Below are 26245 nucleotides of genomic sequence, written 5' to 3'. Positions count from 1 at the left end.
TGAAATTATCACAATAAACAACATAGATCCATATGACCTGGATGTCCAAGGCTGGATTACAGACCCCAATGCACTACCTCTAAACTACCTTGTTTTTAGTCAGAGTGAATACACTTTGGTAATAGAGGTAACAGAGCGTGTACCTCACAATGGCGCCCTGTCAGACAAGATGCGACCGACCTTCACATTTTCCATCGTCCACTAAGAAAGAGGATTGCATGTTTGAGTGCCTCAACATATAGGCTATTAAACAGATACACCTCTATACTTAACTTACGAATATAGTGCCTCTCCATTAAGCCAGTTGTACTGCAATTTTGGCAAACTTAATTGACACAAAACTTAACTGGCACATGCAGTAGGCCTCAGCTGTAATCCATGCATTCCAGTACCCATACCACCATACTATTTAGTGTATCAGAAAAAGATTTAGTGTGTCCAAATACATAGTATGTCGAATGCAGTATACCAGGATGTCTGGTTATAATTTGCAGTATGCAAGTCAGCATGCTTTCTGGCTGCTCTGACCCACAATCCTCTGTACAGCAAAGGATACGTCACAGCGACTGAGCTGCAAACAGATGACAGCTTGACAGCTCTTTGACAGCTGCTCAGTCACAGCTGTCAGATGCCCTAATGACAGATGACAGCACATTCAAGTGACTGATGACCAGTGGAATAGCAATAACAGGAATATTGATTGTTTTAATGAACAAAATAATCATAAAGGTTACCAACAACAAATTGGCTTAATTATGAAAATAACAATGATAGAGAATTGTATATGTACTTTCACTGTCATGAATTTAATGGGCCTATGTTAGAATCTACAAGTGACAACAACAGGGCTCCATGGGTTGATCTCCATGTCTGGCAAGATTGCCATTTTTTTTTCTCCAAAGTAATGGATATATAAGAAAGAGGGTTAAATTTCAGGGCATGATGTTATGAAGACGTAGTATGTCCTGACTGCATCCAACAGTATGTCATGCAGCTGCAGTACCATACTGAAAGCAAAAAGAAAAGGTGTGAGATTCAGATTGACCCTATGCTCCTCACTGGCATGCAACACCCCTGGCTGAATTTACCCCTCCTGTATAAAGTCCCATTGTAGGTTTCTGCCACCCAGTTTACAGAAAGTGTTACACCAAAAATAAACAAAGGCAAACAAATTGAAAACTGTCTCTTAAAAGCATGACAGATGAAATTGTGTCTTGTCTTATATGAAAGAAAAATAGAGCTAGGGAACAAAGGGCCCTGTGAGCAAAGAACCAAGGGAACATAGGGATAACTCCATCAAGAGCTATACGACTAGCTAGCTGTGAAAGCTTAGACTCGAGACACAAGACTTTCATCTACTTTTTTTCTTTATCAAAACTGATATTTATGACAAGCAATCAGCCAAGCAACTGCCAAGATGCTGCAACAGCATCAATTAACCAATCAGTAATTTTAATTTGTCACATGTAATCATAAAAGGTACAGTTCCAATGAGATGTAATCACACAGCTTCCTTCAGTGTGTGTATTAAAAGGAGTTTAAATAGAATAGTAGTAATGTCATGTAGAGTAATCATGAATCTGACTGTATTAAGCTTGCCAGCTAACTTTTCTCACACTTCGCAGGTTTCCCAGAGAGAAGGCACTGGGGAGGCAGTGGAAACGAGCTTTAAGAAGGAAACACTTTTCTGCCAGTGGGCACTCTGTGCTGTGCAGTGAGCACTTCAAGCTGGAGGACTTTGATAGCACAGGTCAGACTGTCAGACTCAGAGATGGCACTAAACCATCTGTCTTCTGATAGCCTAAGAGTAAGTGTGTCACCAGACTGTGAGGATTTCATAGCTTGTCAGTGTCACACCTTGCTGAAAATGTTTTCTTTGTTGCTGTTCTTCTTTCTAAATGTCTAGAAATCAGTGATGTATTGTTTATGGTAGCCAGGACAACAGAAACCTCAAAAAGAGCCACAGAGAGTCTGCCAGTGGACCGTTCCCTCATTTTCCAAAAGGCTGAACCTCATGTTCACCCTCATGTTGTAAGTATTTGTACTAGCTGTGCTCCAAACAGCTGTGAGCATCGTGGCCCTGGTCAGACTCAAACTTCTCTGCTCTCTGCCACCCTTTTCAGACGCATTCATATATACACATGCACACAGTGAAACATGCTGTTGTTAAATATGCATCCCTCACACACACACACACACGTAAGCACACATGGCTGGCAGTGAGATTGAGGGGTGATGTGTTTGGTTACCATGCTTTGAAAAAAACTCACATTAAATACTCTCCAGCATCAACCAAAGCCAAGTGATGCTACTCGTCTCTTGTCCTCATCTACAGTGACACAGACATTCGAGCAGTCATTTCAAAGACATGCCATCTTCAACGTTAATGCACGTGGTCTTCTGGAGGGCTTGAGGGAGAAATTCAAATCCCCCTGTTTTGTTAAGATACAGCATAATCCTGAACAAGACAAAACGTAGAAACTTTGTCTTCTTTATTTCAGTCATTTTCAACTTGTACAACATAGCTTAGCTTATTATGCCTGAACTTTTTACATTGATAACTTTGTACAGAAAATTAAAGAAATGAACAAAACCCAAGGTTTGTGTATTAGATACCCAAAAGTACCAAACAAATATTTCTATACAGCACATACTTGTACATAGAGCCTTGAGCACTTTGTTGTTGTTGTTGTTGTTGCTCTGAATGGGGTTCTTCTTTTACTCAGACCATGGAGCTTTTCTTTCCCATTTGTTTTCTTGACGTCTGTCTGAGGGAGAACAAAAATGCTGTAATTTCATGAAACCTCAAATGGCCCTTCAGTTGTACACAGCATCGGCCTGTTGGTTTGTTTAGTATTAATATATGCTGCTTTTCAGTCCATATTTTTAAGAGGAAAAGAAAAGCCCTTTACTTTTTTAACTGGTCAAAATATGTTGCTGCGGTTTACATTACTCCTGAGGAAAATAGAAAAAAAAAGCACTACAGAAATACATTGCATAAAGGAAACACTACTGTGTTTACTGTGCAACCCTGTGTTGTGCAATGACAATAAATAAACCTTGTAATATTGCACATTATACACAATATTAGTCGGATTATATTTATTTACATGTTGTATGTATGATCCAGGAGTACATCAGGAAGATGGCCCCCAGTGAGTGCTGCTAAGTCACTACTTTAGGCAGCAGAAACCCAAGAATGCAGAAGAGGAGGATGAACCATCATGGAAAGACAAGCCCCTGCATGGCATGCACCATCAACAGATTGAAGAGGTGGCCGACATCAAGGAATCCTACTAGTGGCTGGAAAAGGCTGGACTGAAAGACAGCACAGAAGCACTAATTGTGGCAGCACAAGAACAGGCAGGAGCAGGGGTCTACCACACCAGACAGGACCCCAGGTGCAGGCTGTGCAAAAATGCTCCTGAGACAGTTTAGCACATAATAGCGGGGTGTAAGATACAGGCAGGAAGAGCATACATGGAACACCATAACCAAGTGGCTGGCACAGTGAACAGGACAATCTGCACTGAGTATGGGCTGGAGGTCCCAAGGTCAGAATGGAAGACACCTCCGAAGGTGGTTGAGGATGACTGAGCTAAGAGGAAAGGCAACAGTGGTGCCAGTGGTTAATCAGAGCACTTGCAGCTGTGACCCCCAAACTGGGAGAGTGGCTCCAGCAGATTCCAGGTATGACATCTGAGGTCTCTATCTATCTATCCATCTATCCATCTATCCATCCATCCATCCATCCATCCTACTGAATGTGTCTGTGATTTAAGCTACAGGACATGATGTTGAACAACAGAGGGTGCTGTGTACTTACAGAGTGACACTTGACACAGTTTGATGGTCAGTACAGACAATGCAGATTAGTTAACATGATTGAAGAGGTACAAAGTTAAAATATTACAATGTAAATCACACTTTCTGGTGATATTCTATGTTTTTCTTATTGTCTTCAAATCCAAACATTGAATTTAAGTTTTATCTGTGTGGCCAAAACCTGATACATAATACTTGAGCACCATAGACCTCTCCTCCAGTGATGTTCAGAGACCATTTAAAAGGTGCAGTCAGCAGTTCTAATCCAATGCATTTTGTGAGTATCTCCTCACGGTCCGCTAGCTGTCTGTACAGCGTGTGCGCTGACAAAAATCTGGTGTTCATACACCAGCTCTGGCTCTGTAAATGGAAAACAAAGTGGCTCAGACCGAGCCACACAACACTATTCCAGCCAACTACAGTAGCAACAGGGGGTGTGCTTGTGCACAGCAGAGTTATTGTAGTGTTTTATTTTTCATTAGTTTTTATTTGTATTTAGTCTCTTTTTTGTTTAGTTTCAGTTAGTTTTCAGAGTGGGTTTGCTCATTTCAGTTTAGTTTTATTGTTTAAAAATGTTAAGTTTTAGTTGGGTTTTTATCTGTTTAAGTTTTAGTTTTTTTAATGTATGATAATATGAGAGGTATTTGTCAGGGGCAAGATTTAAGAAGGTCAGAATAGGTGTTACAACACAAACACTTTGGGGGCACAATCCCTTCTGAAAAAATATTAATGTCTCGGGGGAAAAACACAACTGCTCACTGTGCCACTATCTCTATAAGATCACTAAAAAATACTCACGTTTGATGGCTAAAAAGCTGCTGGAAACAGCAATGACTCACTAAATCGCAACTGGTTTTGTTGCTTGTTGGTGTCAAACAATGACCTGTCTCACCTAGATGACATGTCCTCCACCATCCCCTCCTCGACAAAGTCAGCTCATATAATACATCACTTTAGAAACGACATGATACATAGGAAACGTGCAAATGTAATGCATTCATGGTTTGCAGAAACATACAATGCCAACATTACTGGCGACTGGGCTGCAATTACTTTTTACCACTGGTTAGTGAGGAGACCTGTTGTCCGTGCACAAAAATTAATTCATAAAGCATCTTTTAAGGAATTGAACAAAAACTGAGCCCAACTAAATCTCACTGATAACTGAAGCAAAATGTTTAAATGCTGAGATTCACACTAAAACTCAAGGAAGCAAAAGCAAGAACAAGATGGTCTGTTTCAACATAACAAGCCTTCAAAGCCCAGTTGAGCCGAAACAGTACCACTGCAGCTGTAGGGAGACCAGAGACAAGATAGAAACCCATATTAGGCAGAAAGAAGGATTAAACTTCAGGTCGGGCGGTTCAAAGTGGAAACTCCCACAAGGACATCTTCTGAGTAAGGTGCGAGGACAAAATAAGGAGCTCAGGAGTAACATGAGAGAATCAGTAGATATCTTGTCAAAACTTTATGCCATATATTCACAATTTAAGCTCGTTCATTTCCTGATCAGTTCAGGTTAAAGCTAGCTGAAAACTAGTTTTAAATAGTTGATGGATCAACATGTTGATTTTCCTCTGTATTGCTTTTTGAGGACAATCTGTGCTTGTAAAAGTGGCGACAGATCAGCCTCTGCTGGGTGGCTTGATGACATTAGTTTATTTACATTAAACCTGTCCATCCGTGGTGGCACTAATGACAGTGTTGCAGGTGGTGCAGGGTCACAGCCATAATCATATGCCTGATCCCCTGTGGAGCGAATGGTGTGGAACTGCGTGGGCGAGCTGCTGCTCAGTATTCCAGTCACGGCTCGTTTGCATTGAGAGCTGTCCAGGCCAGTCCAGTATGATTAGTTGACCACAGTAGTGTGGAGTTGCACCCCATTATCATTAAATGGTGGCAGTCATGAAGTCATATACTCCTCCCTGTCTCTCTAATTACACCCCCACTGCTGGGCTCCGAGCAATTACTGCCCGCCGCCAGAGCGCTTCATCGTTCATTAGGCACAGATAACGGACACATCAACAACAAAAACACAAGAAAAAGCAGAATTACTCATATTCCTGCTTCACAACAAAGTATCACCTCAGAAAAGATCTTATGGTGAACTGAAAAGATGTATTATGGAGAAAGGTGCCAACAATTATTAAAAAATCACATTGATTAATATTTTTTATTTGTCTTTATGTCGAGGAGGGACGTATTGTAAGACTTTGTGTCCCGCTCTGTGCACTGTCTTGTGTAGTGCCTTATATTATACATTTAGGGGCCTAATTGTTCACTTTTTAAGTAGAAAAGATGTTTGTTCTGTAGTTTAGGTCAGACAATCTACTGATTAATCCCCAAACTTAATTCATCACACTCTATCTTTACATTAATTAGTCGAAAGCCAGCCATAAACCAAAAACAGGTTCAATATTACTAAAACAAATCATTATCATCTATAAAACACTCATGAAAGGGGAAAGTGATTTACACATTACCTCAAACAAAACTTCTTTTCCTCTGAATAACTAGGCTTTTTGAAGAGTAAGAACAATATTCCCCTATTTCCAACTTTAAATATTCATGACTAAATATGTAGCAAGCAAAGTTTAAGTTCAGAAAAACATTCATGTGTATTGTTGATAAAGAATTTATCACTTTATCACAACCTCTAATTTCCTTGCTCTGACAACATCAGTAAACAACTCCACTACTTATTGTCAGGTTTAAGTCAACGTGCATAACATCCCCTTTTCCAGCCTTTCCAGTTCAAACCAGTGAGAAAAGTTCAGACAGACTGGCAGACAGTTTTCTGTCGATGTACTCAAACAATCCAGAATTTTTTTTGCATTGAATGTTTCTGCAAACCTCAGGTACATCAGCCTGTTCCAATTTCAAACTCCTTAAATATTGCAGCTCTGTCAGTGATCTGGGTGTTAAATACCAACGCACAAAGGCACCTTTTGTGGTGGTATAATATGCACTGGGTGACTGCAGTTGTTGACGCAGCAGCCACCAACGGAAGTCATCAAATACTGGTGCTATGTCAGTGGCCATTCGCACAAGATACCGATTCACAAAGGCACCTTTTGCAGCATTATGAAATGCTCTGGTAGGTGGCAATTTGTAACACTACTGGTAACAAAGTGATATAAGGAGCTGGAAAGTCCCTATTGGGCAGGCGAAAGGGGAGGTGGATTGCTCCAACAAGCCCCAAACTTTAACCTCGTAACCCATGTTGAGCAAAGCGTAAATTGACATGGTGTCCCGGAATGTGAACAACAGATGCAGGAGGATATCTAACGCATCATATGTAGATGTTAAAGTCCACGGACAAATCTAAGATATTCGACAAGTAGGGATGAGAACGTGTTGGATACATTGCATTTACATTATTTTGAAGGAGATACGCTGAAACTTTGTTTTTCTCAACAACACTGTGGTGACAGTGTTGTTAGGTTTAGGCATAAAAATCACTTTGTTATAGCTAGAAAAAGGTCATACTTTAGCTCAAAGAAGTATTTCACTGCTGGAAAGAAGGTATTTTCATAAAAATGGGCTGTCCGTGCAGAAGAGAGATGCAGATACTTTTGAAACTGGTGCTACATGATCAGAGAAAATAGAGGAAAAGGGATGTGGCATTCATGTTTGCCAAAGAGGTAGAAAACCCACAACTACCAGAATCCACTGCGCCACAACAAACCAATGAATGCTTCTGCTGGTGGGTGACACAATGCAATTTTGTTTTTTCCACAGAAAACAATATGGTGGCCAGCTTGTACCAAACCATCTTAAATAACAGTTAAACGGTAAGCTAAAATATGTTTCTGAAAACATTTTAGGTGAGAAACAGACAACAGAGTAACAGAATCATTGTTCAAAACTGTTCTGCTTAGTTTTACTGTTTTATTTCAGTTTTTTCAGCCTCAGTCTTTGTAATATTGGAAACACTATGGCACCCACACCCGTGTTTCCCCTACATTCATTTAGCAGCAGCTGTGACGATATACATTACAACATCACTCCCTCTCGTGTGATATTGCTTAAATACAGTCACTCTAGTGTTTACTTTATTTTCCATTTTCCTTGCTTCTGTTTTACTCTTCTTCTTCTGTTTTGAATCTCATTTTCGCTCGACCTCCTGATGGGTCCTAGCGCCTCACCCATATCGCATGCTAGGCAAAGTGCAATTGGCTGGAAACATGTCACATAGGAACAGATGCCTTCAGGGCTCACAAAAAAAAAACTCCGGCATACTGATTACAACCACACATTCATGAAATGGTCAAATTATTGTACATTTGACCTTTTTTGGGATTATTGATCGTACATTGTACAGAGGGCCAAATCATGATACAAATACGATAATTATCGTACACCTGACAACGCTGGGGGGAAGGCTCCTATTGGAATTAACGTTATTTGCAGGATCTTGCAATGTTTCAGAGAGATAGAGACAGAAAGAGAAAAAGAGAGACAGAGACAGTCCAACACAGAAACAACATTCAAACATGCGGTTTATCAGAAACACTTTAGGGGGTGGTGGGGCGGGGTGGAGGGATGTCTCTCACCCCCTACCCCCGCCACCCCCGCTGCTGAAAAAAATCCTAGAGGAAACACTGCACCCCATAAAAAAATTCTCATATTACAACCACAAAAAAGTAAATTTCTGAGGATATTTTAGGTGAGAAATTGGCAATAAAATACAAGACTTTTAATTTAAATTTGATCAGCACTGTCTCGTTTTACATTTAATCTGAGTTTGGTCTGAGCTTGAAAGACAGAGATCCAATCCACTTCTGTAATCTTTTTGTCCATGGTGGCGGGCATATGAAAATGTGGAAGTATAATATGTAGTTCGACCAACAGCCCAAGAGCCAGTGAAAATCTGCTGCCCTCTCCAGCAGATTTGAGTTGGGAGATAAGTGGCTCGGGCGCTGGTAAGATGGAGAGAAGTTTACCACAGTTCATTTACACATACTACCCACACTGAAATAAAACTGGTCAAAAATCATCAAAGATTCCCTTCAAAACACCCATGTTTAGTAGCACAAAATCTGCAGGAAAAGCAGGGACAGCTTGGTGAAAAACACCCAGGTTTGGCAGCTTAAATGCAGCAAGGAAACATCAAAGTCAACTTAGCATTATGTCACCTTAGAGATGTTGATATGATGCGTATGAAACATGCAAAGCCAATATTTTCTTCTGGCTACTCTGGGCTGACTCATAGTAAGAAACTCTACTATACATTATCCTTAATTGGCTCTCTTCCTGTCCTGCGTGGTTACAGGTCATAGCAACAAAACAAAGTGCAGAGATAGCTGCCAAAAGAAAGGACTAAAGACCTACATGCCTGAGGTCATCCATCAAAATGCTTAGTATATCATTTAATTATATCTAATGCTTAGAACAGGACACGAACTGAACAGCACAGTCACATCAGTATCAATTAGAGGGTTGTATTAAATTGTATCTGAATTATCATTAATTATTGTCCACTCAGGATTATGAGCCCTGGCACAGTGTTACCGTATGCCGAGTTCTTATGTTAGACACTGAAATCCATCACCAATTTCCAGTGAAAGAAAAAGAGAGGACACACTGGGAATTACAAAACAAGGCGGTGAAATTGTATTTAGGCTGAGCTGCTTTATTTACCGCAAGTTAACCAACTGCTAGAAACAGTTAAGATCCCTCTGAGTAAATATTGTTTCTTGCACACACTGAGCTTCACTGTACATATTGACTTTGAAAAGTATGCCTGTTAAAAGATACTTTTTCTACAGTTATCTTGAGTTGAGCAATTGTCCAGGGAAACCAGAGTTTGTGGTTATACAAACCACACTGTGGAGGGCTTCGAAAAGAAAACTTGGTATTACCACATGGTCCGCTGCTCACAGCTATCTCTGCTTTTTTATCTGATCTGAAAAGGCTCCCTTTGCTCCCTTGTTGCACAGCGGCCATTGTCACAGGGGGAATATGAGAAGGCTAAGGAAAATAAACCTGAGCCAAGGTACACATTGACCCTGTGTGGGTTCTATGTGTGTGTGTCTGTGTGTGTCTGTGTGTGTCTGTGTGTGGTTCTGTCGAAAACATGGGCCCATTAGTCCTTTTCAACAGCAGCCACAACTCCCAACAAGCTTTTTATATTTTCCAGGAACCAGGCATCTCCAAATAAATGCTAGTTAGGTGAGACTGTGACAAAGCACAACGAGATGAGGTAATGTCGGAGAGCGAAGGACCAGCTGTGGAGTCTGATGGAGAGGGAGGGGGGTCTGACAGAGGGGGTGACCAACAGGATTGGTGAGGGAAGTGGTTTTTGCTGATAAAGAAAGGGAAAGGGTCGATTGTCCTCACCACTCGGGCGATCAAGGTGGATGCCATTAAGATAAGGAGGATTAGACCTGCCACCTTGCTGTCCTAGCTGCTACAACCGGAGGGACAGGTGGAGAGTAAAAAGACCCCATCCAGGGGGGGTTGTTGTCACCTTTCAGTGACCAGAGAGACAGATTCATGTGGTTAATAGGATATTATTTGGATTAAGAGTAAGTTGTCACCACGTGCCACTCTGTCACGAGCTGGAAAAACAGACAGTGGTGATAGACGTATTCTGATCCATCACCTAAAGTCCCCCTCCAGACACATTTTTACTCAGCTATGATTAATACACTGAACAAAAATATAAATGCAACACTTTTGTTTTTTCACCTATTTTAAATAAAAGATCTCAGTATTTTTCTTTGCACACATAAAGGTTGTTTCTCTCAAATTTTGTGCACCAGTTTGTTAAAAATACGTGTTGGTAAGCACTTCACGTGCCAAGATAATCCACCCATCTGACAGGTGTGACATATCAAGATACTGATTAAACCACATGGTCACTATCCAGGCGTGTGTTGTGCTGATCACAGTAAAAGGCCCCTTTAAGAGATATTTACCTGGATTTCACAGGACTAACACTACAAAGATGTATGTTTCGGTCACAGATACCCCGAAGAATCAAGAATGACTACTATTTCAGATTCAGATTCAGACAACTTTATTAATCCCACCAGGGGCAATTTGTTTGAACAGCTTGCCTTGCATACAGACGACATACAACAACATGTAAACACATAAATAGATGAGTAATAAATAAGTACCAAAAATAAAAATGTATACCAAGGAGTTCAGTGGAATGAAGGAATGAATAAATAATAAAATGTTAATAGACTTGTTATCAGCAAAAGAGATAAAAAAAAATATTTGCAGAGAATTTAAAAGATGAACAGCAGAGGTAATAAAAGACTTTGAATACTGGTTAGTTTTACAAGCAGGTAAAAAGTAATGACGCCCTGACGGCAACAGAGAAAATTTGCCTGAAAGAACATGTCCAGGCAGTCCAGGGGCGGCTGTGATTCAGAGGTAGAGCGGGTCACCAATCAGAAGATCTGCAATTCGATCCCTGACTTCTCCAGTCAATATGTCAAAGTATCTCTGGGCAAGAAACTGAACCCCAATTTGCTACCGATGACTGTTCCATAGGTCTGTGTGTGTGTGTGTGTGTGTGTGTGTGTGTGTGTGTGTGTGTGAGTGCTTACTGAGTAGCAAGTGACACCATGCATGAATGTGTGTGTGAATGAATGAATGTGACATAGTGTAAAAAGCGGTTGCATCAGCTGTCTGGGTGGCTGGTCTCAGACAGGTAAAGGTGCTGGATGTGGAGGTCGACTTAGCTGATTTGGATACATGTTGTAACGCTTGGAACGACATTGGTGAAATGAACATTCAGTTTGCATTCAGTGACATTTCTGGCATTGTGTTGTGTGATCAAACTGCATTTTTTTAGAGTGATGACCACTCCAAGACACACTTGTGTAGTAATGATGCTGTTTAATCTGTATCTTGATTTGCCACACCTGTCAGGTGGAGGAACCATCTTGGCAGAGGTGCAAGTAACTAAAATGGCAGCTGTGTTTTTGTGTGCACAGAAAAAAATCTTAGATTTTGGGAGCAAAGACAAACATTTGGGTTTTATATTTAAGTTCAAAGTATTTTGTTTAACATGGTCTCCATAGACTGTGAAATGAAAAAACCTTCTTGACCCTGCCCACCACCACTGCTTGTGCAAGCTTTTTCAGTAAAAGTAGCATCAAGATGGCTAGCGTTAGCATTACAGGGAACATCAGATAGATGTAGCTATACATTTTTGATTCTCAGTCAGACCCAAATTCAGATTGAGAGTCAGCTGTGCACCAAAGAGATAACTTACAAGAGGACCTATCAAAATGGTAAGTGCCATTAGCATCATTTATCTACATTGTTGGTTAGCTTGTTAGCTTGTAACTGGCAGTCGCTAACACAGAGTTAGCGGTTGTGAAAAATACAGTAATATCTGCCACAGTGTTTTAGTGTTTCACATTGGTTTGGTTTACGTCCAAAAACTGCACGCTCTACCGTCTTTACTGTCAAAAATTAAACAATGCTAATGCTAACGCTGCTCTATGACAGTAGTTCCAACTGGTGGGCCGCCGTCCAAAAGTTGGTGGCTGGTCCATTCTGAATGAACCGCAAGTGACTCTAAAACATGTCAAGTTTGTAAAAAAAAAACCAACACAGTTTATTTACAAGTACAGTAAATTTCTGGCTCAGAGCTTTTCCTTTGAAGTGCTGTTTCCTGCTGTGGAGTGGAGCAAACTAGCTCGACAACATGGCCAAACACAAGTATGATGCTGAATGTAACTGTGGGCACCTTGACCCTTGGGGGCTGGACCAGTTGGGAACCACTGCGCTATAACAAATCCACCCTGCGCTGGAGGTTTCAGGTTTCTTTGCTGGCATTTGCGTATTAGAAGGCCATTGGCTTTTGAATTTGTGACATATGTAGTCTGTCCGATGTACGTTTGAATGTCAGATTTTAGGGAAGTGCACAGGTGTCGGCCGCTGCAGTAGTGTAATGTGACTTGGGGTTCATTTGGTGTCTTTATTGCTTTTGTTTGAGGACAGTTTTTATAAACCTAACTATAGAGAAAGTTGTTACACTGCTCTCATCGCTCACCCTTTTGTTATTGTCTTTAGAATATTTCCGTATAGTTTGACAAAAATAGTTTTAGGGAAAGAACTATTTGTCCTCATTAGTGTTTCTGGGATGCTTCAGATAATATTCACAAATGGAGACTTTTTAAAAAGCTGTATTTTTATATTGTTGCAACAGCAGCTAGTTAATTGAGAGTAGTAAGCAACAACACATATGCACATAACGCACTTCACAGTTTCCTAACAGCAGGCCCTGCATAAGTAGATTACTCTCTTTAAATGTTTGTGCTTCTTGTCACAAAGCATTATGCTCAGCCACACTCAGGTTTGGCCTGAGTGAGAAGTGAAGACACCAGCAAAAAATGTCCACAGTAACCTCAGCAGTAATGCTGTGGCTGCCTGTATTTCAACACATCACACCTGGAAAGGGTGATCTAATGGACGCTGATTTATGAGACGAGGACAGAGACCATGAGGTTTGCTTCAGGTCCGGTAACTCTCAGTTAGTCAGCAGTGGGATCTCACATCAGGGCTTTTATGTCACTGCTGTGCTTAATGACCTGTGTGCTTCTCTGAGGCCCGTTAAACAGATGCAGTAAATCAACAGAGGAACATACCAGTTAATCACAGCCTTTGTTTTAGGGGCCGAGGGACGACAATGAATCTCACAGAACGCCAGCGAGCTGACAGAGTGTGTGTAAGGACGACTTACGCTGTCGTGTTAGACAGACGGACTGCCTCAGCAGCCTCCTGTGTGTCAAACAACAATCAATGCCTCTATTTCATCCAGCAACCAACTGACACGTTTCCCAGGAAACCAGGCAGGTAAGAACCCAAAATCACCACAATGAGAGTCAATGCAGCAACAAGTTCAGTTTACTCAGAGTGTTTTCACACCTGCCTTGTTGTAGTTGGGTTGAATTGAACCCTGGAGCATTAACCCCTTTAATGCAGTTTGTTTGGGCAGGTGTGAACACAGCAATCACACTTGTGCACGGACCAAAATAACAGGCCTTGGATGAACTCTGGTACAGTTCGGTATGGTTAGTTTGTGTAAGAACATGATACTACCTCCAGCCAACCCAACTGGAGGAAGCATTGTGCCTACTTTGAGTTAAACCAGCTCTCATGCACGTGTTAAATCGATTACTGGAGCAGAACAGAAGTCTGCTCTTTTTTCACTTGTTGTTAACTTCCAGGAGTCTTTCTGAATGGACATCTTGGTCTGCTGTGTGAACACAAACCAAACTTAAGGTAACATGTTACACATGAGCTGTTTTCTCATATGAACTATGAACAGTGTGTGGAGAATCACATCCGCACATTGTCGAGAGTTTCCCTTTTACATGTGTGGCACACGACAGGAGATTGTCTGTGCCAGAGGCTTTCTCACCTACTGGAAATACTCAGATTTGTTTGGGGCGAGGGGTGGAACCTGGCTACAGTGTGAAGGAGGCAGCCTCATGACAGAAACATCATCAACACGCCCACTTGCTCGCTGTGAATTCTCTAGACAGTGACCTGCTCTATTCACACCAGGGCTCAGTCGAACTTTACACAGACTTTGTACTATAAAACTGGCAGGGTAAAATCCATTTAATGTCCAATCCGACTGATTTGGACATTTGCATTCTCACATGCAGTTCAATAAGGCATGTTTCTGTTTCATGTCTTACCTATAAACTTACTAGATACTGAATTAACTATCAAAGGGCTGTGGGTGAAGTAAGAGCACAGGGACAGCTTTTCTGTGCAACTTGATCCACTTTGATGTCCGAAAAAGAAAGTAGGACAACTGAACATTGACAACAATAGTGGCATCTCACATCTTATATCTCTCCACCAAACTTAATCATAACTCTCATCACCTGCATATAAGGTGCGTGATATTAAATTGTTCCAAATTGGACATAAAGCCAAATAAAATATGTAAACAATACGTGAATGTCGTTAACATTAAATTATGCAGATGCAAAATAATGAACAGAGAAAAATCTACTGAACACATCCTCATGAAAATAAATCTCTTACAATAATTTCAGTTAATGTGTGAAAGGGGCTACTGTTACAAATTGGTCCCTGATTCGGACCAGAGCAAACTGAAGGTGTGAAAACGCCTTTAGTCAGACAGCAACACAGAGAAAAACTTTGCAGCTCACAATAGTCTTTACTTTGTCACGTCAGAAATAAATCAGCCTCGTATTTGGAGAAGATAGGTGTGAAACAGGAACAAAACAGGACACACCGGTCAGAGAAGGAAAATAGGTAACTACATACATAAATAATACTAATAAAGTAAAATATCCCATCTCATCATCCAGAAGTGTTGCTTTGCCAGTTAACACTGCAGTCTATCAGTCCCTTTAATATAGTATTTGTGAATCTTTTATGATACACAGAGTCGAGACTTGGATTTGATCACTGAAACAAGTTTCTGAATTTGTGCAGGCTTATTTACAAGCCAATTACGCTTCCTTTTGGATCTTCCTGTTATCTCAAGAGCTGAGAATAACAGTAAGATGACAAATATGGCCGCACTGAGAGAGGAAAAAGAGCGTTGTAGGATCTTAATTTATGATCGGGCTGAGACAAGAGGAAGGCTGTTGAGAAGATGGTCTCATAATCCCATATTGATGTCATATTGAGGTCAGTTATGTCTAGGAGAAATAGTTTGGACAAAGAAGAGATCTTATTCTCTGGGAAAGATCAAAATAGCTGATAATCAGTCACTCAGGAAAATCTGATGAGGAGAAAAGCAGGAGTCAATTTCCAGGATTTAGGTATGCAGGATCAAACAAAGGTAGGCAAAACAGGCGCAAGAAAACGATGAAAAGCTAGGCGACAAATCCCTGGACAGTCTAGTAAATGAGTAGTGAAACAGGACTATTATATATACTGAGGGCTAATGAGGGGACTGATGACAAGGTGTGGCTGGAGGGAAAGTGAAATGGCAGAAAAAAACACCCCAAACCGATGCGAACATGGTTAATTGTTGGTAGGATTCACGACGCAATCCTTACATAAGCAAGACTATTGCATTGTTTGTATTTGTATGAAAGGACAAACGTAAGATAGCATCATCTCGTCACAATAAATATGCTTCCTGCTGGAAAACAGCAGAGCTTTAAGCACTGCAATTAAAAACTCAAATATTCTGTGCTGGTTAATCTCATGCTGACTGCCGGTCTAATCCAACAGCATTTAACACAAGACATAATTAACAGGGAGAGGAGAATGTAAAGCAGTGATTATTACTATTGTCAAGCCACAAGCTCAAAAATAGTGATTTCAGGCAAAAGCAAAAACAGTAGAAATGAAAAACTATAAGTTAAACACTGATTAATTAATCTGGCTGGGAGTAAGAACATGCTGTTTTATAGAGAAAAGAACGATTTAGTCCACGTTACGCAACATGTAATCTGATATAATTTTTAGTTATGAGACGGGTTTTTACCAAAATATATAAACTATCATCCAACAACAACATCCCTCTCTCCACTTTCCAGGCACACATTACATTTTCTGCCACAGGCTTTTAGCAAAGTTGAGCAGCCTTCTCCATCAAATACGTACAGTAGCATTCATCAACAATAGCCTAATTAAAAAGCTTTCAAGCTTGTTTTTCAGATCCACTAATCACTGAGACAGTCCGGTATTTGTTTATGGCCTGTGTGAGAACAAACATACGCTGCCTTACAGCAAATAAATCTCTGATAATCGAATTTGAAGTTCCCTACTTAGACGTAATTAGACTTACTCTTGCAAAAACCGAGGATATTGTATGCACCCAAGTATATAACATGTAATATCCAGACTGAAAACTGCAGCAAAGTAAAGATTTGATGTTTGCCAGTAGCTTGGTTGAAGTAATGATCATGACAAAATGAAACAAGCAACACATTAGCTGACAATGCTGCAACACAGAGCAGAAAGCCTCAAACACAGCTGGCAGAAAGCAAAAGGTTGTGACTCCTGGAAATGTGTGGAAAAAAGTCTTACCAGCACAGCACGGATCTGAAAGGAAAGAGGGGAGAGAAAGAACACCAAAGCGACCAAACCTTTAAAAGCACTGATGTTCATTTACTTAGAATAAAATTAGAAGTACATTAGTCAGAACAGATGCTCTCCTGCGGAATGGGACTCAGATGAAGCAGCTTTCAGGAGGATAAATCTGACTTTTTACTTTAATTTCATGGCTATTTGCAGCAGTCACATGGGCAGATGTATGAGTCTCCTGTTTGCAGTGTACCTACCACTATGCCTGCAGGATGACTTAATAGTTCAGAGGGACAGAAAGATGACCTCACACTGTTATGCTTGATTACGTGCTCTTTCTTGGCCTTTCCCGTGAGTATGTCTCCGCACTTCCCTGCAGGAATAACATGTAGACCTTGACCGGTCATTGAGACAGTCCTGACATATGACACAATCACAGTATGCCTTACCTCAGAGGAAGTCCAAATCATGAGGAGTGAGGAAGAGAAGAGTGAGGAATATTGTACACACTTTATTTAAAAAATATACTGCTAGAGCTTTGGCAGAGAATTTAGATTTATTTTGGGGACCTTTTGTTAGCTGCAGGATTGTTAAAAGAATACTTCACCCACAAAATGACCATTTGTTTATAATTACTCACATTGAATTTGTGAAGAAAACTTTGTGTTTTTCTCATGTGTCCCCACAGTGAACGAAGAAGCTAAAAAGACAGAAAATTCTTACACAATTAGAACAGTATAATCCAAGTCTCATTTATCAATCAATCAATCAATTTTATTTATAAAGCCCAATATCACAAATCACAATTTGCCTCACAGGGCTTTACAGCATACAACATCCCTCTGTCCTTATGACCCTCACAACGGATAAGGAAAAACTCCCCAGAAAAACTCCTTTAACAGGGAAAAAAACGGTAGAAACCTCAGGAAGAGCAACTGAGGAGGGATCCCTCTTCCAGGATGGACAGACGTGCAATTAGATGTCGTACAGAACAGATCAGCATAATAAATTAACAGTAATCCATATGACACAATGAGACAGAAAGAGAGACAGAGAGAGAGAGAGAGAGAGAGAGAGAGAGAGAGAGAGAGAGATGCAGGACAGACGGTAATGACAGTAGCTTACAACAACATTAATGAAAGTAATAATATTATAGTTATAGTTCTGGCTACTGTGGTACAATATGTTGAAAGTATGTATTAATATCTGGCAGTATACATGTGTGATAATAATCATATGTGTATAATAACAGTAGAAGTATGACTAATGACTAATGATGGCAGCAGCAGCAGGAGGCATCTGGCAGGACCACGGCAGCAGCACAACCACACACGTCACGCTGTCCAGGCACCGCTGCGATATGAGTTAATCTGAGAGACAGTGGAGCACAAAGGCTCCGGAGAAGAAGCCGAGTTAGTGACATCCAGAATGGCCAAGTTAGCAAGATGCAGTAATAGAACACGAGAGAGAGAGAGAGAGAGAGAGAGAGAGAGAGAGAAGGTGCCCGGTGTATTATAGGGGGTCCTCCAGCAGACTAGACCTAAGTCAGCCTAACTAGAGGGCCTGAGCCAGCCCTAATGATAAGCTTTATAAGCTTTATCAAAGAGGAAAGTCTTAAGTCTAGTCTTAAATGTGGAGACAGTGTCTGCCTCCCGGACCGTAACAGGAAGATGATTCCACAGGAGAGGATCCTTTATCCAGTCGTTTGCTCGGTACTTCCCAAACACATGCATTTTCTCAAAAAACTTAAGACTTAAAACACATACTGCATGAGTAGTGAGCATGTGCATTTTAACTCTGGGTATGCATTCCCTTTAGCAACTTAACCGAGTGTGAAACTGTTTATGTGAAAATGTTTTAAATTGTTACATTTAAGCAAAAATGCCGACCCAGTCTCACTCCGAAGTTGTCGAAAACTACTGCTTGGTCAGCGACTTCTGGCATCACACACTGACGAAAAAAGCCATCCTTTTACGTCAGCATGATACGTGGTACACAATATTTAATGTTGCTGGCGGCATTAGGAGGAAACATGGCGGGATAACAACGAAAGTTAAGGGGATGAAAAGTCCAAGTACCCAGCCAACATTTGTATGTGGGGCCCATGTGGGTAGTAATTGGGCCAAAAAATGGGTCTAACCAAGTGGGCACTACATAAGATACCCAATTCAGACCCATACCCACTTTGTACTCAGGTAGCCCCAGCATGTCCCACGTGGGGCCCACTTGGGCAAACCCACCCATGTGGGCAATTGGCATGGGGCCATTATCGAACATATGGACAATCCGATATAGGGCCCATTTTTCAGGACCCCACATACAAATGTTGGCTGGGTAGGGTGGGTGGGACTGGTGGTGAATTGGTCCAACAACTTTTATCTGGGAGACTGGTGTTTGCTTCCCATTTGAATGAAACCAAAACCAGTTCTTTTTTCCTAAATCCAACCATGTGCATGTGTCGGCTAAACGTAACTGTGTGCATTTGTTGTCACAGGAAAAATGTCATGTCGTGGTGTACCGACGTAGTGTGTTTCTTTAGAAAAAGACTGTATACAAACTGTACATTTTGTACGTACACAAGTGTATTTTGAAAACAGACAGTGCATGTAATATGCAAAAATAGACATGACATCCTAGAACATCGACAACCAACGCACCCAGGGTACCTTGCACGTCACATCTCAACGTGGAAAATCCATGAACAAAAGTCTATGTGATGAGGTCGGAGTGAGAATGTTTCGAAAATGCTTGTGTTTGGGAAGTACTAAGCATACGACTGGATAAATGAGACTTGGATTATACTACATGAGTTGTGTGTGAGTTTGTAAACTGACGTTGTGATATTGTTTTGCTGTTTTTAATGCAGGATTCACAGTTACTGATTGCAAACACACTCACCAGTAAAAGTGAAAGTAAGGGTGGTTGTAAGACCTATTTGTCTTACTTTGGTTCAAATCAGGGACTCATTGTGTTACAAAGTTGTATAATTGCTTAGAGTTGGTTCGTGTTCTCACGGCAGCATTTACAAGCAGACCAGATCAAATGCCTTGTGTGAGAAAGCTGCTCTTGATTGGTCAGATTTCCATGTGGGAAAAATCCAGGAAGTAACCAAAACGTTGAAGAAGAGTACACTTGCAAGATAAATGTGACACTTTCTAATGTCACAATGGAGGGACACCTATGCAGGTTGATTTCAGCGCTGCTCATTGTGGACTATATTGCTGTCATTATTCATTTTAGTCAAACCATACAGTTTGAAAACGAGGCGCGGCTCCAAACAATGTTTGGAATGCATGTTTAATCCAAACAATGCATAATGCGATTGCAGTTGGTTCGGATCGAGGTTGGAACACGTTCTCATCACAAACGAACCGCACCAGAGTTCGTTTGTAACCGGACTGAGGCCACCTCTTCAAGAAGGTCTTGATCTGGTTGTTCTGGTGTGAACCCGAGTGCAATTGCTGTGTTCACACCTGCCCAAACGAACTGCACTTAGGGGGGGACAAACAAACTTTCATTTTATTGAACTGAACCAGACAAGGCAGGTGTGAAAGGACCCCAGATTCACTCTCATTTGGTGTTTCACCAAAAACACACCTTGCGTAGAGTATCTTTAAACACAGTACCCCTTCACTTCAGTTAATCAAGTATAATAGCTGCTTTTGGATTCTTTGTTCACTGTGGGAGCATGAGAGAAAAAGAGTTTTCTTTCATGCTTCATGATTCATGAAGTTTTCTCCACAAGTTCAACTTAACTAACACATGGTGAGTGATCGATATAGAAATTTTCTGGGTGAAGTATTCCTTTAAACAAAGTGATTATCCTTTTTAGACAAAAATACAGCTTGTAGAATAGTAAAATGTATGCTTTTCATTACTTTATTCAAGATACTATTGGTAAAAAAACGATAAGAAATTACAAAAAACTAACAAAGTGCAATATTTTTGGTCATGTTAAGTAAAGGCTTTACCCCTCCACCTGAACATGTACTCCAACTGTAAATGAATTATAAGACGTGCAATTCACTTATCAATGTCTGTGACCCAGAAAATCAAATTCAAGCTTCAGGATATCCTGGAAATCAATTATACTGCACTTCACACAATGACTATATGAGAGGAAACATCCTCTCTGCTAAATAAAATCTATGAATAAATTATTAACTCAGTTGCAAACCTCGACTCCCCGCCGTGTTGCACTCCATCAGTCACGCTGTTGTTGTTGAAAGACTGCAAGCTTCTTCACTTCTAAACATTTCTGTGCCGTTCATCTTCAGTAGCTTTAAATGATGCTGCATGTGAGCTGCGAAAAGGATCTTTAGCGTACTAAATGCATGCTCTATTTTGGATTTGAAACACTAAATTTTGTTTACCCTCATTTGTCTTAGGCTGCAACAGCCACCTGAGCAACTGGGTGTCTATGAGCAGAAGCCAAACACACACTTTCTTTTTATTACCAGCTAATTAGTGTGGTTAATCAGGCTGATAATGAGCCTGGGCGCCGTGCCATTTCAATCTGACATCAGGCCAAGGTTCAGATCCCCACCAAGAGACACCTCGGGCGTCCGAGATCTCCCTGAAGACCGGTCTTCCCGGACACGAGAGGAGAGAGGGCTGACAAGGGCAGCAGTGATGAGTGGTGTTTGTTTTGATGATAACAGGAGGACATAAATCCAATGCGTTTATGGCTACAGGAGTAATAAAAACAGCTAAAAGAGGTTTAGAAACTCTGCGTTACTGGATTATCTGTCCGCAGAGTACTTTAAGAACATGTTTGTCTTATCTTTCTGCAAGCTTTCCAGATTTTTCTGCCCTTTCCTCTCAGCAGCTGGGGACACTCCACGGGGAGAAAAAGGAAATTGATGCTCACTGTAACACATCCTGTTGACCCCTCAGATATACACATATCAAACCCCATAACCCCTCATAACACACACATCCCCAACATCTTATCACAGTGCTTAAATCGAAAACAATCCAGTACTATCACCTCCCTTCTGCCTCCTCTCTCCTTCCAACCCTCCCTCCCTCCCTCCGTCTCTTCTCTCCCTCTCTCTCCGCTGCCTCACTCATTCCCTGAGCAGCACACTGAACTGGATAACGTCTCCTTCAACCCGCAGTACAGTCTCATTTCTCTACACACCAGCTCTGAGTGGATGCTCAGCAGGGGTGTTTGAGATATTAGCCCGCTGTGGGGGGAAACGGCTCAGGGACTTCTACCATCCACACACAAAGGTAAGCCTCTGGATCTTTTAGATTAGATTCCTGTTTGCTGTCAAGTACCAAAGTGAAGGTGATTAAAGTTAACCGCCTGAAACTGCAGCCCTTTAGGTATCATGTCAGATTCTCAGCAGTCCCAGGACACATTACTAAGACTTTGAGCTGCTGAGACATTTTTTATGCCGCTGTCATTATTCTAGACTTGAAGGTCAGTGGCAAAGCGAATAACACTGAACTGGGGAAAGTGTGCTGGCAGTCTGACCCTTTGAGTTAATCCTCGCTTTGTTTGGAGCAATAAGTTTAGAGAAGAACAGTACCAGTTACTGAATGTAATCTTAATGTGCTTAAAACAAGCAGAACTGAAAACAGATTAGACTCACTTTCAGAGAAAGGATTTTTTTATTTGATTTTGACACAGTGAACCTCTGACCTGTTAGATTACACCACGTCACTGGTTTGTTAACACTTTGTTTCGTCCATCATATGAAATGCTTTCCTACTCACATGTCTTTTTGGGGCTGGAGACATATTAAGAAAATTTTATTTGAGGTCACTCTTATCTCAGTACATAAACAAACACACTTTTAACACTGAATCTTGAAGCTGGACTGAATCATCACTGAATCAGGAGCTTTTTGCATTGATGCTTCTCTCACTGGTGACAGAGAGTTAGATTGTGTTTTCTCTATAAATCTGTCCCCACCTGTGTGCACACGTGTGGAAATCAAAAGCGATTTAGCCTGCGTTCTCATGGCATTCTACTGATTTTGGCTCCCTGAGTTAGGTCCCCTTTCTCCCGAAAGAATCCTTAGTGTTGATAAAGTCAGTTTTAAAGATCATTTTAGAAAAGAATCTCCCCGTTTATGCATTTTAACTGCAGCATTAGTTGTCCTAGTCTGCTAATGTTGCTTGTATTAATTGTTAACAATGTTTTGGTGCTGCCTTCTTGGCCAGACCCCTAGCTGGGCAGACACATCATCTGCAGAGGCCTCACTGTGGTGCACGAGCATAAAGCTGGAGGATGTTGTGTAGAGCTGCAGCTGGTGGAAGAGAAGCAGATTTTCTCCGTCACTGCAGCTTCTCATTCTGCTGCCGGTTGTCTGTCTTAGTTGATAAAAATGCAAATACACTGACAGTTACCTTGCACTCACAGCAATGAGCAGCAGTGATGTGTTGTTTTTTTTCTGTTGGCCCTGGGTTTTGTTTGTCAGGCTACACAGAGGCTGTCCTAACCATCTGGTTGGTAGATCTTGCAGGACAATCTGCAATCTGCTACCCAGGATGAGAAACAGTACTTCCAACCAATATTGGTTTGTGAATACCTTATTAATGTTTCAGAACAAAGTGACAAAGATCTTTACAGAAACATTAGATAAAAATAGTCAGGTAAAATAACCAAATATCACAACATTAAAGATTAAAGCGCAGAACATCACCAGATAAAAAAGGCAGTAAGGGGTGAACAGGAGTCTATAATTCTTTGTATTCAACATGTGTTGTCTTAGGTCTTCTTCAACTAAACTAAACTTGAAATTAAAATTATACTCTGCAGGAAAACAATGTAGAGAGTCATACATATCATCACCCACTAGGAGTGTGTGGCGGTGTATTCATCCCCAGAGACTGCCTTCTACCTCGTGTGTATTATTTTCTTCTAATTTTCTGTGTTCAGGACATTTATGGGCGTGTACCCCCGCAGCGCTCAGGTGAGGTTTTGGCTTGATGATAAGGTAGCAACCAGGTCAAAGTGCCAAGAAAAAAAACAAAAATATAGCAAGAATGAATCTGTGGTTGGCTTTTACTTTCGCTGGTGAGCATGTCTACAAACAGAAACCAACCGTCCTGCATAGTTCACCTTTAAGTGTATTAATTTCTTAGACTAACATTATTGAACAGGCATGGAGACCAATGTCATAGTTATAGTACAAATAAATGCAAGAAATAACTTCAACAGTTTTGGTCATAATAACAAAAACATTTAGTCAGATTTTAGTCTGTGATTAGGTGGAGCAAACAAAAGCACCTTTGGCTGGAGTAAGGAAAAGATCACTGCGATCATGTTGTGATTCAAGTCGCTGCACAAGTCAGTTGCTCTTCTTGCAGTTTCTACCTTTTTTCCTGATAAAGGTCTGGGGGGGGGGGGGGGGTTCCTTTATCTGCTGTGAGGGTTTTAGGACAGAGGGATGTCATATGTTGTAAAGCCTTCTGACACAAAATGTGATTTGTGATATTGGGCTTTATAAAAAAAACCCAAAAAACTGAATTTTCTGTATTAAACCAAGACCGTGATCTTTCCCGAACCTTAACGAAGTGCTACAAGTGCCTAAACATGAACATAAAACAGTTTAATAATGCTGTAGTCACTACAAGCAGATATTGTATTGCAAAATCTAATATTCAAGCAGAAAACAAATCAAATGCATTGTCAATGAACATTTTGCAGATGCGTTAAGTGTCAACATCTTTTACTCGAGCTAATGTGTCTAGAAATGTGTTTCAAATGCTTAAAACTGTTTGCTGACATGTTTTTACATTTACTAAGGGCTGATAAGATCGTAAAGCCAATTCACCAGTACTTTGAGGGGACAGTTAACCCCCAGTTAAAAAAAATGCATATTTTTCCGCATACCTGTAGTGCTGTTTATCAGTCTAGATTGTTTTGGTGTGAGTTGCCGAGTGTTGGAGATATCGGCCGTAGAGACGTCTGCCTTCTTGTGCATTTAATGGGACTTGATGGCACTCGGCTTGTGGTGCTCAAAGTTCTACAAAAATACATTTCAAAAACTCAGCATCAGTGTCTCTTTCCAGAAATCATGACCCAGTACTCAAGATAATCCACAGACCTTGGTGTGAACCATTTCATGCTGGTACTATTTTCTGTCTACCGAATTACATCCACCAATTGCATCACCGCACTGAAGGAAGCGTGCATCTACTCACGAACTAGAGGCTTGTGCTTGTGACAGCACAAGATGTAAACATGAATGGCGTCTTCCTTGGTTGAGCCGAAATGTTAGCTAGCTCAAAGGTGCTAGGCAAACTAACAGTAGATGCACACTCCCTTCTCCATGGTGATGTGAGCAGATTCATGTAGGAACTATTTTCTTTCTTCCGAACAACAACCACCAATGGTATCACTGCGCAGAAGAAAGTATGCATCTACTGCTAGCTCACCTAGCACCACTGAGGTAGCTAACATTACAGCTCAGCTGAGGAGGACGCCATTAATGTCTGTCATAAACACAAATCACTCATCCATGAGTAGATGCACATATCCTTCTGTGTTGTGATACAGTTGGTGAGTGTAGTTCGGTAGAAAGTAAATAGTTCCCTCCTGAAATTGCTCATAACAAGGTCTGTGGATTATCTCGAGTAACTGGGTCATGATTTCTGGAAAAAGACATTTATTGAGTTTTTTAAATGTATTTTTGTGGCACTTTGAGCACCACGAGCCTGAGTGCCATCTCGTTCCATTATATTGAAGAGAAGGCAGACATCTCTGTGGCGATATCTTCAACACTAGGCAACTCACACCAAAACAGTCTAGACTGATACACAGCACTACACATAGAGGGAAATATGTATTTTTGATTTTGGGATGAACTGTCCCTTTAAAATATTAATATATTTAAATGGTCATAAATGGAAAGAAGTCATGAATATGTGTCTTGTGGTTTATTAGAAATGCAGGATCCTATGGATATTTAACTACACTGCTGAATCCTGCCTATATCCTAAAGCCCTGTATCCTAAAAACAGGGAGCACTGCAGCACAGCTGAACATCTGAGCACATTTAAAGATGTAAATAACTCCTCCTATTGGACAACAAATCTCGTATTGACACAGTAGACTGCACATTATTACTCAGTTCTCCATGAAGTGGGGCCTGAGTGTAACAGGATTTTGCCTCAGAGACAGTTTCTGTGCACTCTGATGCTGAGGATGTCAGTGAAGCTCTAACAAGCCCCTGCCCACTCTTCATCACTGTAGTGCCAGATATGTGCCCATGAGTATTCATCAGGAAGGGCTAATGGGGCACAGCAGTGTGAACCTCTGATTTACAGCCCGTCCCTTGTCAGGCCTAATGATAGGGCAATGGGGCTGGTTATGGAGAAACAGGTGCTGCAGAGTGAATAGATGCAGAGCAATGCTGCTGAAAGCCACGGGTGATTGTCGTTTTGTCCCCTGCACAAATGCTCATTT

General features: G+C 41.0%; 1 protein-coding gene across 4 annotated transcripts in view; it reads left to right on the top strand.

Moving 5' to 3' along the window:
* The first annotated feature begins 7600 nt into the window (after positions 1–7600).
* mmel1 (membrane metallo-endopeptidase-like 1) overlaps positions 7601–26245 on the top strand; it is a 49478-nt gene continuing 30833 nt past the window's right edge. For 3 of the 4 annotated variants that reach the window (XR_007449902.1, XR_007449903.1, XM_049584345.1), the window contains exons 1-2: positions 13634–13650; positions 21906–22056. The gene's annotated coding sequence lies outside the window, so the exon portion shown is untranslated. Of the gene's footprint in view, positions 7620–13467; positions 13651–21905; positions 22057–26245 lie in introns of those variants that run through there. The other variant, XM_049584352.1, reaches the window with a different exon arrangement.

The sequence above is a fragment of the Epinephelus fuscoguttatus genome, linkage group LG1 (genome assembly GCF_011397635.1).
Source record: "Epinephelus fuscoguttatus linkage group LG1, E.fuscoguttatus.final_Chr_v1".
Taxonomy (NCBI): Eukaryota; Metazoa; Chordata; class Actinopteri; order Perciformes; family Serranidae; genus Epinephelus; species Epinephelus fuscoguttatus.
The sequence above is the reverse complement of the archived record's forward strand: the minus strand, read 5'-3'. Positions and strand labels throughout refer to the sequence as shown.